The sequence below is a fragment of the Stegostoma tigrinum genome, chromosome 38 (assembly GCF_030684315.1).
Source record: "Stegostoma tigrinum isolate sSteTig4 chromosome 38, sSteTig4.hap1, whole genome shotgun sequence".
In the NCBI taxonomy this organism is placed as follows: Eukaryota; Metazoa; Chordata; class Chondrichthyes; order Orectolobiformes; family Stegostomatidae; genus Stegostoma; species Stegostoma tigrinum.
In genome coordinates this window covers 22,270,115-22,283,243 of record NC_081391.1, presented here as the reverse complement: position 1 = coordinate 22,283,243, position 13,129 = coordinate 22,270,115, and the positions used below count along the sequence as shown (strand labels likewise).

The following is a 13,129-nucleotide window of genomic DNA, read 5'->3' as shown; positions in this document are numbered from 1 at the left end:
GCGCAGATCGGGGACTTTCGAAAAGAGTTTAGAGCCGTTGCCTCCATCACCAACTCACACAGCAAATTCTAGACACACATCATCGTCTGCATAAGAGATAATAGGAACTGCAGAGGCTGGAGAATCCGATATAACAAGGTGTAGAGCTGGCAGGCCAAGCAGCATCTTCGGAGCAGGAAAGCTGACATTTCAGGCCTAGACCCTTCATCAGAAATGGGGGCGAGGAAGAGGGTTCTGAAATAAATAGGGAGAGAGGGGGAGATGGATCAAATATGGATAGAGGAGAAGATAGGTGAAGAGGAGACAGACAGGTTAAAGAGGCGGGGGTGGAGCCATGAAAGGTGAGTGTAGGTGGGGGAGGTAGGGAGGGGATAGGTCAGTCCGGGGAGGACGGACAGGTCAAGGGGGCAGGATGAGGTTAGTAGGTAGGAGATGGGGGTGGGGCTTGAGGTGGGAGGTGGGGATAGGTGGGAGGAAGGGCAGGTTAGGGAGACAGGGATGAGTTGGGCTGGTTTTGGGATGCAGTGGGGGGACGGGAGATTTTTAAGCTTGTAAAATCCACATTGATACCATTGGGATGCAGGGTTCCCAAGCGGAATATGAGTTGCTGTTCCTGCAACCTTCGGGTGGCATCATTGTGGCACTGCAGGAGGCCCAGGATGGACATGTCATCTGCGGAATGGGAGGGGGAGTTGAGTGGTTCGTGACTGGGAGGTGCAATTGTTTATTGCAAACTGAGCATAGGTGTTCTGCAAAGCGATCCCCAAGCCTCCACCTGGTTTCCCCGATGTAGAGGAGGCCACAATGCGAACAGCAGTATACCTCATTTGCAGATGTGCAGGTGAACATCTGCTTGATGTGAAAAGTCATCTTGGGGCCTAGGATGTGGGTGAGGGAGCAGGTGTAGCACTTCCTGCGGTTGCAGGGGAAGGTGCCGGGTGTGGTGGGGCTGGAGGGGAGAGTGGAGCGGATAATGGAGTCACGGACAGAGTGGTCTCTCTGGAAAGCAGACAAGGGTGGGGAGGGAAAAATGTCTATAGTGGTGGGGTCGGATTGCAGATGGCAGAAGTGTTGGAGGATGATGCGTTGGATCCAGAGGTTGGTGGGGTGGTACGTGAGGACGAGCGGGATTCTGTTGTTATTGTGGGGATGGGGTCTGAGGGATGAGTTGCAAGAAATATGGGAGACACAGTCGAGGGCGTTCTTGACCACTGCAGAGGGGAGCTTTTGGTCCTTGAAAAATGAGGACATCTGAGATGTACGGGAGTGGAATGCCTCATCCTGGGAGCAGATTTGAGGGAGGCAAAGGAATTGGGAATAGGGGATGGCATTTTTGCAGAAGTTGGGTGGGAGGAGGTGTATTCTAGGTAGCTGTGGGAGTTGGTGGGCTTGAAATGGATATCAGTTTCTAGGTGGTTGCCCGAGATGGAGGCAGAGAGATCCCGGAAGGTGAGGGAGGTGTTAGAGATAGTCCAGGAGAACTTAAGGTTGGGGTGGAAGGTGTTGGTGACGTGGATGAACTGTTCGAGCTCCTCTTGGGAGCAAGAGGCGACGCTGATACAGTCATCAAAGTAACAGAGGAAGAGGTGGGGTTTGGGCCAGTGTAGGTACGGAAGTGGATTATTCCACATAACCTACAAAGAGGCAGGCATAGCTTCGGCCCATGCAGGTACCCATGGCTACCCCCTTTGTCTGTAGGAAGTGGGAAGAATTGAAAAAGGAGTTGTTGAGGGTGAGGACAGGTTCGTCTAAGCAGATGAGGGTGTCATTGGAGGGTGACTGGTCGGGCCTGCAGGACAGGAAGAAGCGGAGGGCCTTGAGGCCATCTGCATGGGGAATGCAGATGTATAGGGACTGCACGTCCATAGTAAAAATGAGGTGTTGGGGACCGGGGAATTGGATGTTCTGGAGAAGGTGGAGGGCGTGGGTGGTGTCTCGAACGTACGTAGGGAATTCCTGGACCAAGGGGAAGAAAATGGAGTCCAGATAGGTGGAGATGAGTTCGGTGGGGCCAGAGCAGGTGGAGACAATGGGTCAACCAGGACAGGCAGGTTTGTGGTTTTTGGAGATAGAAGCGGGTGGTGTGGGGTTGGGGATCGATGAGGTCGGATGCTGTGGGTGGGTGGTCAGCCAAGGTGATTTTGTTGTGGATGTTTTGGGTGATGATGGTTTGGTGCTCGGGGGTGGGGTAATGATCCGGGGGCGGTAGGAGGAGGTGTCGGAGAGTTGGCCCCGGGCCTCAGCGATGTAGAGGTCAGTGCGCCATACGACAACTGCACCTCCCTTGTCCATGGGTTTTATGGTGAGGTTGGGATTGGAGTGGCGGGCTGCCCGTTCTGCTGGGGAGGGGTTGGTGTGGATGAGAGGGGTGGAGAAGTTGAGGCGATTGATGTCATCCAGCTCTACACCCTCTCCACAAAACAGTTTTTCCTCAAATCTCTTCTAATTTTCCTGCCATTTAACTTGAATCTGTGGCAGAGATCATGGGAACTACTGATGCTGGAGAATCTGCATCACAGAAGCAGGAAAGCTATCGTATTTGGCCTGCCATGTTTATCCAGCTCTACGCCCGGTTATCTTTGAATCTGTAGCCCCTGGTTTTGAACTCTCTGTCAAGGGGAACAGGTTCCTCTTGCTTACTCGATCTCAACGCCACCCCCCCCACCACACGCACAATTTTGTGTATCTCAATCATGTCACTCCTAAGCCATCTCTGTTTCAAGGAAAATCTCCCAATCTCTCCTCATAGCTACAATTCTGCAGCCCTGGCAACATTCAAGTAAATCTCGCTCACACTTTCTGCAGAGCAATTAGATTCTTCCTGTATTACAGTGACTAGAACAGCACTGAATACTCCAGTTGCGGTGCCACCTGGGTTTTATACAGTTTCATTATTATCTCCGTACTTTTGCATTCTATACCTCTGCCTTCTTGAACCAATGCAGAGTTTAGGGCGGCACCGTGGCTGAGTGGTTAGCACTGCAGCCTCACAGCGCCAGGGACCCGTCTTCGATTCCCGCCTCGGGCGACTGTCTGTGTGGAGATCGCACATTCTCCCCGTGTCTGCGTGGGTTTCCTCCGGGTGCTCCGGTTTCCTCCCACAGTCCAAAGATGTGCAGGTTAGGTGGATTGGCCATGCTAAATTGCTCATAGTGTTCAAGGGTGTGTGGGTTATGGGGGATGGGTCTGGGTGGGATGCTTCAAGGGGCGGTGTGGACTTGTTGGGCCGAATGACCCGTTTCCACACTGTAGGGAATCTAACCTAATCTCATCTAGATGTAAAGTCACCATAGTCCCAGAGGAGAGACAGAGAAAGACAACTGGTGGTGGTTTAAGAGATAATAGGAACTGCAGATGCTGGAGAATCCAAGATAATAAAATGTGAGGCTGGATGAACACAGCAGGCCAAGCAGCATCTCAGGAGCACAAAAACTGACGTTTCGGGCCTAGACCCTTCATCAGAGAGGGGGATGGGGTGAGGGTTCTGGAATAAATAGGGAGAGAGGGGGAGGCGGACCGAAGATGGAGATTACAAGAGAGTTGCAATGGGAGAGAGATTCCCTGAGGTTAGTTACCCTCCTCCCTCCGGACCAACCTCAGGAAATCTCTCTCCCATTGCAACTCTCTTGTAATCTCCATCTTCGGTCCGCCTCCCCCTCTCTCCCTATTTATTCCAGAACCCTCACCCCATCCCCCTCTCTGATGAAGGGTCTAGGCCCGAAACATCAGCTTTTGTGCTCCTGAGATGCTGCTTGGCCTGCTGTGTTCATCCAGCCTCACATTGTATTATCTTATTATGGTGGTGGTTTAATCTGAGGGTCAGTTCACCTCAGGGATGGAGTTAGAAAGATGTGACCTTCACAGTAACATCAACCAGTACAAGAGTTCAATCCCTGCTGGTGATGTCACGGTATGACACAAACCAACCATCCAGACAACTGTGAGAGACAGTAGGAACTGCCGAAGCTGGAGTCTGACATAACAAGGTGTGGAGCTGGATGAACACAGCGGGCCAGGCAGCATCAGAGGAGCAGGAAAGCTGACATTGAAGAAGGGTCCAGGCCTGAAACGTCAGCTTTCCTGCTTCTCTGATGCTGCCTGGACTGCTGTGTTCACGCAGCTCTACACCTTGTTATCTCGGCAACTGCGCTGACTAACACTTGGAGGGTGTAGGGAAACCTGCAACAGAGGGAGTCCCAGAATTGTGCCACAGCAACACTGAAGGTACAGCAACATAGTTTCAAGTCATAACGATTTCCAAGTAAGTGGCTTGGAGGAGAACTTGCAGTTGGCCGTATCTACATGTATGCGTTGCCCTTCTCCTCTGGTCATGAGTTAGGGAGGAAACCAAAAGAACTGCGGATGCTACGAATCAAGAACAAAAACAAAAGTTTGCTGGAAGCTCAGCAGGTCTGGCAACATTTCCCTACCTCGCCACCCCCTCCTCCCTGTTTTCTGCATGTAAACTGATGTTTTCCCAGCCACCATCTGTTCTGAGGAAGCCTCACCAGACCCAAAACGTTAACTCTGATTTTTTCTTCACAGATGCTGCCAGACCTGCTGAGCTTTTCCAGCATCTTTGTTTTTGTTCTGAAGTTTGGAAGGTGCAGTCTAAGGAGCCTAATGAATTTCTGTAGGGTCTGTTATAGATGGTACACGCTGCTGTTACAGAGTACTTCCAGTGGGGGGAGTGGATGCTTGTGGATGTGGAGCCAATCAAATGGGCTGCTTTGTCCTGGATGGGTTCAAGCTTCTTCAGTGTTGTTTGGGCTGCCCCCATCCAGGCAAGTGGGGAGTACTCCTTCACACGCCTGACTTGTGCTTTGTCGATAGCGTACAGACTTTGGGGAGTCAGGGGTGAGTTCCTCACTGTAGTATTCCCAACCTCTGACCTGTAGCAATTGTATTCCTATGGCTAGTTCATTGAGTTTCTGGTCAATGGTAACGCTCTCCCTAGGATGTTAGAGGTGGTGAATTCGGTGATGGTGATGTCCAGAGAGAATGATTCGATTCTTTCTTGTTAGGGATCACAAGGCAAGTGGAGAGTATTCCAAGATAATAAAATGTGGAGCTGGATGAACACAGCAGGCCAAGCAGCATCTCAGGAGCACAAAAGCTGACGTTTCGGGCCTAGACCCTTCATCAGAGAGGGGGATGGGGAGAGGGTTCTGGAATAAATAGGGAGAGAGGGGGAGCCGGACCGAAGATGGAGAGAAAGGAAGATATGAGAGGAGAGTATAGGTGGGGAGCTGGGGAGGGCATAGGTCAGTCCAGGGAAGACGATCGGGTCAAGGAGGTGGGATGAGGTTAGTAGGTAGGAGATGGAGGTGCGGCTTGGGGTGGGAGGAAGGGATGGGTGAGAGGAAGAACAGATTAGGGAGGCAGAGACAGGCTGGGCTGGTTGTGTGATGCAGTGGGGGGAGGGGACAAACTGGGCTGGTTTTGGGATGCAGTGGGGGAAGGGGAGATTTTGAAGCTGGTGAAGTCCACATTGATACCATTGGGCTGCAGGGTTCCCAGGCGGAATATGAGTTGCTGTTCCTGCAACCTTTGGGTGGCATCATTGTGGCACTGCAGGAGGCCCATGATGGACATGTCATCGAAAGAATGGGAGGGGGAGTGGAAATGGTTTGTGACTGGGAGGTGCAGTTGTTTATTGCGAACCGAGCGGAGGTGTTCTGCAAAGCGGTCCCTAAGCCTCCGCTTGGTTTCCCCAATGTAGAGGAAGCCACACCGGGTACAGTGGATGCAGTATACCACATTGGCAGATGTGCAGGTGAACCTCTGCTTAATGTGGAATGTCATCTTGGGGCCTGGGATGGGGGTGAGGGAGGAGGTGTGGGGACAAGTGTAGCATTTCCTGCGGTTGCAGGGGAAGATATCGGGTGTGGTGGGGTTGGAGGGCAGTGTGGAGCGAGCAAGGGAGTGACGGAGAGAGTGGTCTCTCCGGAAAGCAGACAGGGGTGGGGATGGAAAAATGTCTTAGGTGGTGGGGTCGGATCGTAGATGGCGGAGGTGTTGGAGGATCATGCGTTGTATCCGGAGATTGGTCGGGTGGTGTGTGAGAACGAGGGGGATCCTCTTGGGGCGGTTGTGGGGGGGGCGGGGTGTGAGGGATATGTTGCGGGAAATGCGGGAGACGCGGTCAAGGGCGTTCTTGACCACTGTGGGGGGAAAGTTGCGGTCCTTGAAGAACTTGGACATCTGGGATGTGCGGGAGTGGAATGCCTCATCGTGGGAGCAGATGCGGCAGAGGCAGAGGAATTGGGAATAGGGGATGGAATTTTTGCAGGAGGGTGGGTGGGAGGAGGTATATTCTAGGTAGCTGTGGGAGCCGGTGGGCTTGAAATGGACATCAGTTACAAGCTGGTTGCCTGAGATGGAGTCTGAGAGGGCCAGGAAGTTGAGGGATGTGTTGGAGATGGCCCAGGTGAATTTGAGGTTGGGGTGGAAAGTGTTGGTGCTGTTCGAGCTCCTCTGGGGAGCAAGAGGTGGCACCGTTACAGTCATCAATGTAACGGAGGAAGAGGTGGGGTTTGGGGTCTGTGTAGGTGTGGAAGAGGGACTGTTCCACGTAACCTACAAAGAGGCAGGCATAGCTGGGGCCCATGCGGGTGCCCATGGCCACCCCCTTTGTCTGTAGGAAATGGGAGGAATCGAAAGAGAAGTTGTTGAGGGTGAGGACGAGTTCGGCTACGCGGATGAGGGTGTCGGTGGAGTGGGACTGGTCGGGCCTGTGGGACAGGAAGAAGCGGAGGGCCTTGAGGCCATCTGCATGCGGAATACAGGTGTATAGGGACTGGACGTCCATGGTGAATATGAGGTGTTGGGGGCCAGGGAATTGGAAGTTCTGGAGGAGGTGGAGGGCGTGGGTGGTGTCACAGACGTAGGTGGGGAGTTCCTGGACCAAAGGGGAGATAATGGAGTCCAGATAGGTGGAGATGAGTTCGGTGGGGCAGGAACAGTCTGAGACAATGGGTCGAACAGGGCAGGCGGGTTTGTGGATTTTGGGAAGGAGATAGAAAAGGGCCACGCGGGGTTGGGGAATAATAAGGTTGGAGGCTGTGGGTGGGAGGTCCCCTGAGGTGATGAAGTCATGAATGGTGTTGGAGATGATGGTTTGGTGCTCGGGGGTGGGGTCATGATCGAGGGGGCGGTAGGAGGTGGTGTCAGAGAGGTTGGGGAGTATTCCATCTCATTCCCGACTTGTGCCTTGTCGATAGTGGACAGACTTTGGGGAGTCAGGAGGTGAGTAACTTGTTGAGGATTCAAGCTAAGTGAATTAGAGAGAATGTGGGCAAACCTTTTTAACACAGAGGGTGGTGGGTGTTTGGAATTCACTGCCTGAGTTAGTGATGGAGGCAGAGACCATAAACTGTTTTAACAAGTACCTGAAATAACTCCACAGAGCCTGGTAGCCCATCACCAAATCACCCTTTATTTACATGTGCATATTATTTGACGCTGCAGCTCTGAGCAAGCAGAACTGCTAACACTAATGCTCTTATTTGTCAGCCAGGGCTCTATGATTGGACCAGGTTAATAGCCCCAATCAGGGAGCTTATAGTCTATGAAGTCCAACTGGCTGACCTCATCACAACCACTACAAGCCAGCTCTTATATTTATACGGTGAGTCTGGTTTTCCATCAATAGTAAACCCTCCGCAGGATGCTAATGGGGATGGGAGAGTGGGAAAGGTGAATGTCAAATTAGGGTATGGAAGAGGGAAACAGCAGTGGTGCAATAGGGAATGGAGTGATGGAAGGGTACGAAAGAGGGGACTTGAGGGAAATGGCAACAAGAATAAAGGAGAATAAATAGACTTTGGGAAGTATTTAAGAAATTAGGTGTGGAGGAAAAATGGGAATAGGAGAGAGCTAAGGAAAAGTTGGTGGAGGCATGGGAATGGGGGATATGGAACTGGGTGGTGGCTATTCAAAATATGATAATTTTATGTTAGAACCTGAACTAGGAGGCATAGCCTCAAAATAAAAGGGTGCAGATTTAGATTAGATTCCCTACAGTGTGGAAACAGGCCCTTTGGCCCAGCAAGCCCATCCCTCTATAACACACACACCCCTGAACACTGTGGGCAATTTAGCATAGCCAATCCACCTAACCTGCACATCTTTGGACTGTGGGAGGAAACCTCAGCACCCGGAGGAAACCCACACAGACACAGGGAGAATGTGCAAACTCCGCACAGACAGGAACCTGGGTCCCTGGTGCTGTGAGGCTGCAGTGCTAAACACTGAGCCACCGTGCTGCCCCAATTTAGGACTGGGCTGAGGAGGAACTTCTTCATTAAAAGGTTTGGGAATCTGTGGAATTCCCTACCCAGGGAAGCAGCTGTGGGATACCTCGTTGCATGTCTTTAAGGCAAAGATAGATTTTTGAACACGAAGTTCCTGTAAGGGAAATTTATTTCCTGTAAAGGAAATAAGGGTCACGGTGAGCGGGCAGGTAGATGGAGCTGAGTCCATGAAAAGATTAGCCATGATCTTATTGAATGGTGGAGTATGCTCGATGGGCCAGGCTCCTGCTCCTATTTCTCATGATCTAACAAAGCAAGGAGTCTGAGATTGGGCAATCAGTCAGACAAGAGGACTGGAACAAGGGGCCAAAGAGAACAAACTAAAAATAAAACATTCATGCAGATAGAACATAGAACAGTACAGGCCAGGCCATTCAGTCCATGATGTTGTGCCAAACTTTCACCCTAATCCTAAGGTCTATCAACCTCCACCCCTACCTTATACTATCATCCATGTGCCTATCTAATAGCCACTTAAACACCCCTAATGAGGCTGACCCCACTACCCTCCCCGACAATGCATTCCATGCTCTGACCACTCTCTGAGTTAAGATATATGGCTAGCTGCGTTTTAATGTAAACCTATTTGTTTACACTGTGTGAGATGTTGGCATAATTAAACGGAATAAATTGGATTAAGTATGTGATTGTTTGTTTTTAAAAGGATGATTAATGATGAATAACATGGTCAGCGGAGGATAAAGAAACAAATTGCTGGGAAAACTCAACAGGTCTGGCAGTGTCTGTGGAGAGAAGCCGAGGTGCCAATGTTGGACTGGAGTGTACAAAGTCAGAAATTCTCATGAAGAAGTAGGACTCTGAAAGCTTGTGATTTCAAATTAAATCTGTTGGACTATAATCTGGTGTCGTGTGACTTCTGACTCTGTGGGGAGAAAGCAGAATTAAAGTTTTGGATCCAGTGACCCTTCCTCAGAATGTTAGTTTTTCCAGCAATTTCTGTTTCTGTTTCAGATTTCCAGCATCCGCAGTTCTTATGGTTCTGTTTTCTGTTTTGAGGATAAAGAAGGCTCAGGGAGGCAGAAGAAAGTTAATGTTTGAAGCACTGAGCATTAGCTTTATACAAAAATACTGATCCCTCATCTTTTCAATCTCCACCTTCTGATTAAAGAGATTTATCTTATAATAAAAATGTAAGCTTTAATTTCTCCTTGTCTGCATGAAAACTTTTTAAACTATCTGAACTCGTTGTTAAAATTGGCTGGACTTGATGTTCCCTCGTGATTTTTTTTTAGCTACAGAGGTTTTTTTCTCTCTTCGTTTCAGAAAGGAATTCCTCCAAACTCTGGCACTTAATTTCGCACCCCCCGCCTCCGCCTCTGCCTCTTTGCAACCATGTGAGCCCAGTCTCCCTCCTACTTCCGCCTGTGTGTCAAACATCGGACCCTAGACCCATCCTAGTGTCTGCTGAAAGTTAGTGCTTTGGGATCTGATTCTGATTTAACACAACAGCCTCGGGAAGATCCGTTTAGAATCGCCAATTGTCTCAACCTGGAAAATACAAGTAAGCCAGCAAACTTATTTTTAAACATACCATTGTACAAATTTAACACAATCTTTCCCAGACTTGGGAGAGTTGAGTGAAGGGGTTCTGTCGGGAGTTTTATCAGGGATGTAATGTGTTGAACATCCCCAGGGAATGGGTTTATGGGCAGAATTTAGAAAGGGGTGGGAGACGGTATTAAACCTGCAAACTGTGCCCTAATTTCAAAGCCTAATACTGGTGGGATTTGGGGGCTGTCAAAATTTTGTTCAAGCCTAACTTCACCGTTTCAGGAAATGTACAGGCGTCATGGGCTGTGATGGGATATGTTCTGTTTTTCACTATTTTTCGGAGGCAGGGGAGGAGAGGGAAAGGCTGTTTTGATCAGTCCCACAGTCCAGGACTGTGATTATATAGCAGTCCCAAATTATTAACCCCAGCCTGATTCAACTCCGAGGAGCTTCCAATGAGACACCAGGAGGTCGACAGGGAGAGAGGCAGCGAGGAATTTCGGAAGGAGGTTCCCAAATTAGAGAGTCGTGCTACCACTAACCACACGTTGCGAAAGACCAGGTCTATTTTCGCGAAACTCTTCATTAGAGATGTTCAAATCGCCTCTCAACCTGCGAGGGACTTGTCCCTTTCACGTACCGTCACCTTTGCAATGTATGGGACGCGAGCTGGCAGGTTTGAGCGCAGCAAGATCCCACTAGAAGTTTGTTTGTGAGCGATGGGGATTGGTGGATGGATCTTGGTCCGGATGCCTCTCTTCCTCTCCTTCGAAATGTCCATCGGATTTCGTTCTACATCTGCCTGAACTCTGGTAGAAGTTACTGATGTTGCAATAGAGGTTTGAGGGGGTTTTTGTTAAGAGGAAGAGGAGGAGACTGGATTGTGCCTCTTGGAGTTGGTGAAAGGGGAGATTTTGTAAGGTGATCTCCTTACACAAGAGACTGAAAAGTTGTGAATTCTCCACTGCTGGCAGGGAGGTTGTGCTGGAACTGTATGAAATGTAGGCCCCATCCTGGAGTATTGTGTACAGCTCTGGAATCCACATTCTAGGAGAGAGATGATTGCACTGGAGAGGGTGCAGAGGAGATTTATCAGGATGTTGCCAGGGCTGGAGCATTCCTGTGATGACGAGAGATTGGACAGACTGGGTTTTTTTTGGAATACTTAGAATACCTACAGTGTAGAAGGCAACCATTCAGCCCATCAAGTCAATGCTGTCCCTCCAAAGAGCATCCAATCCAGTACCATATCTCTACCCTATCTCTGTATTCCTGCATTTCCCACAGCCAATCCACCCTAACCTGCACAACTTCAGGAGAAAACTGGAGCACCCGAAGGAAACCCACGCAGACACAGGGAGGATGTGCAAACTCTGCACAGAAAGCCGCCCGAGGGCGTAATTGCGCCCAGGTCCCTGGCGCTGTGAGGCGGCAGCAGCTCCAAACACGGAGGAGGTAGAGGAAGCTGAGAGGGGGACAAGATTGATATGTATAAAACCATAAGGGGCATGGATAGGGTAGATAGGAAGGAACCTTTCTCCTCAGTAGAGGGATCAACAACTGGGGCATAGATTGAAGGGAAGGGGCAGAAGGATTAGAGGGAATGTGAGGAAAAGGGTTTTTGCCCATAGGGTGATGGGAAACTGGAATTCACTGCCTGTATGATGCGGAAACCGTTGTAACATTGGAGAAATATTTAGATGCACACTTGCAATGACAAGTCACGCAAGGTGATGGGCCAAGTGCTGGAAAATGGGATTAGACTAGTCGGGTGGTTGTTTTTGAGCAAAGCATGTGAGATGGGCTGAAGGGTCTTTTTCTGTGTAGACCTCTGTGAATATATAAGCCCCTTTTTCCCTATGTCATGAGCTTATAAGGCCATGCAGGCTCTTACGGCCCCAGTTGTGGTGTCTGCATTGCTGGGCCAGAAGGTCAAAGTAAAAAATCACATGATAGCAGGTTATAGTCCAACAAGTTTTTTGAAAAAGCCCCATCTGCCATGGGAATGCGTCATAACATGCCTAAACGAGTTGACCAAAAATATGATAACTTTTTCCCTGACACCAGCAATCTGATCATGCTTCACAATGGCACAACATTAAGCTGATGTTTACAAAGGTGTGCTTGCTTTACAATTGTGTTATGAATTGCTACTTGTTACTGGCAAATTTGTTATTTGCTGAAATAGCAGATGTAGACACACGAACGGAATCATCGATTCCCTACAGTGTAGAAACAGGCCCTTCGGCCCAACAAATCCACACCAAACCCATCCCCCTATAACCCACACACCCCTGAACACTACGGGCAATTTAGCATGGCCAATCCACCTAACCTGTACATCTCTGGACTATGGGAGGAAACCGGAGCACCCGGAGGAAACCCACGCAGACACGGGGAGAATGTACAAACTCCACACAGCTGGACACCTGAGGCTGGAATTGAACCTGGGTCCCTGGTGCTATGAAGCAGCAGTGCTAACCACTGAGCCCCCGTGCCGCCCCTGAATGGGACTACATTAATATAGGATATTGGGTCGGCATGTCTAGTTGGACCGCAGATGGTCCCAATTTTGGAAGGTGCTGTCTGAAGATCTTTGGTGAATTTCTGCAGTCCACCTTGCAGATGGTGCACACTGCTGTCACTGAACATTGCTGGTGGAGGGAGTGGAAGCTTCTTAATACAGTGCCAAACAAGCAAGCTGCTTCGTCCTGGATGCTGTCAAATTTTTGAGTGTTGAAGGTGCCAAATGGCCTACCCCCGTTCCTATTATGTACTCCCTGCTTGCATGTACCCTCCTGGGTATCAGCAAGTGTAGCCTTCAAAGTAATGCAAAGGTCCTGAGGGGTCTAGATGTGGAGAATTTGTCGTCATTTCAGAATAAGTGGTTGCCTGTAGTTTCATGTCCAGCTCTCAGCCCTCTCGCTGTGAGATTCAGGGACACACTGGGTCAGTGGTCACGAGCCAGCAATGCAAAAATGCTCGCTGGCTATTCCACCATAGAAAGCTTCACTGAGGGGGTGCGGGTGGATTAAATATGCCTGATTAGCACTTGTTCTACAAGGCTTTGTCGGATTATTAAGAACCAGGTTAGATCCTCTCAAAATATTTTGAGAGGACCCTAATTTTTTCTTACTTTAAAGGTAGATGTGAAGTATGTGTTCCAGATGTGATGTAACTGGCCAAACCACTTGATATTAAGCAAAACACGAGTTATTTAAAGAGTAGTTAAGATACGAACAAAAGAGGAATTTAGAATAATTGAGCTGTTGCAAATCTTAACCAAATAATAGATACAGTAC

General features: G+C 49.5%; 1 protein-coding gene across 1 annotated transcript in view; it reads left to right on the top strand.

Moving 5' to 3' along the window:
- The first annotated feature begins 9,698 nt into the window (after positions 1-9,698).
- Positions 9,699-13,129, top strand: part of LOC125447192 (tetraspanin-4-like) — a 40,241-nt gene continuing 36,810 nt past the window's right edge. Inside the window, exon 1 of the mRNA XM_048521401.2 lies at positions 9,699-9,837. The gene's annotated coding sequence lies outside the window, so the exon portion shown is untranslated. The remainder of the gene's footprint in view (positions 9,838-13,129) is intronic.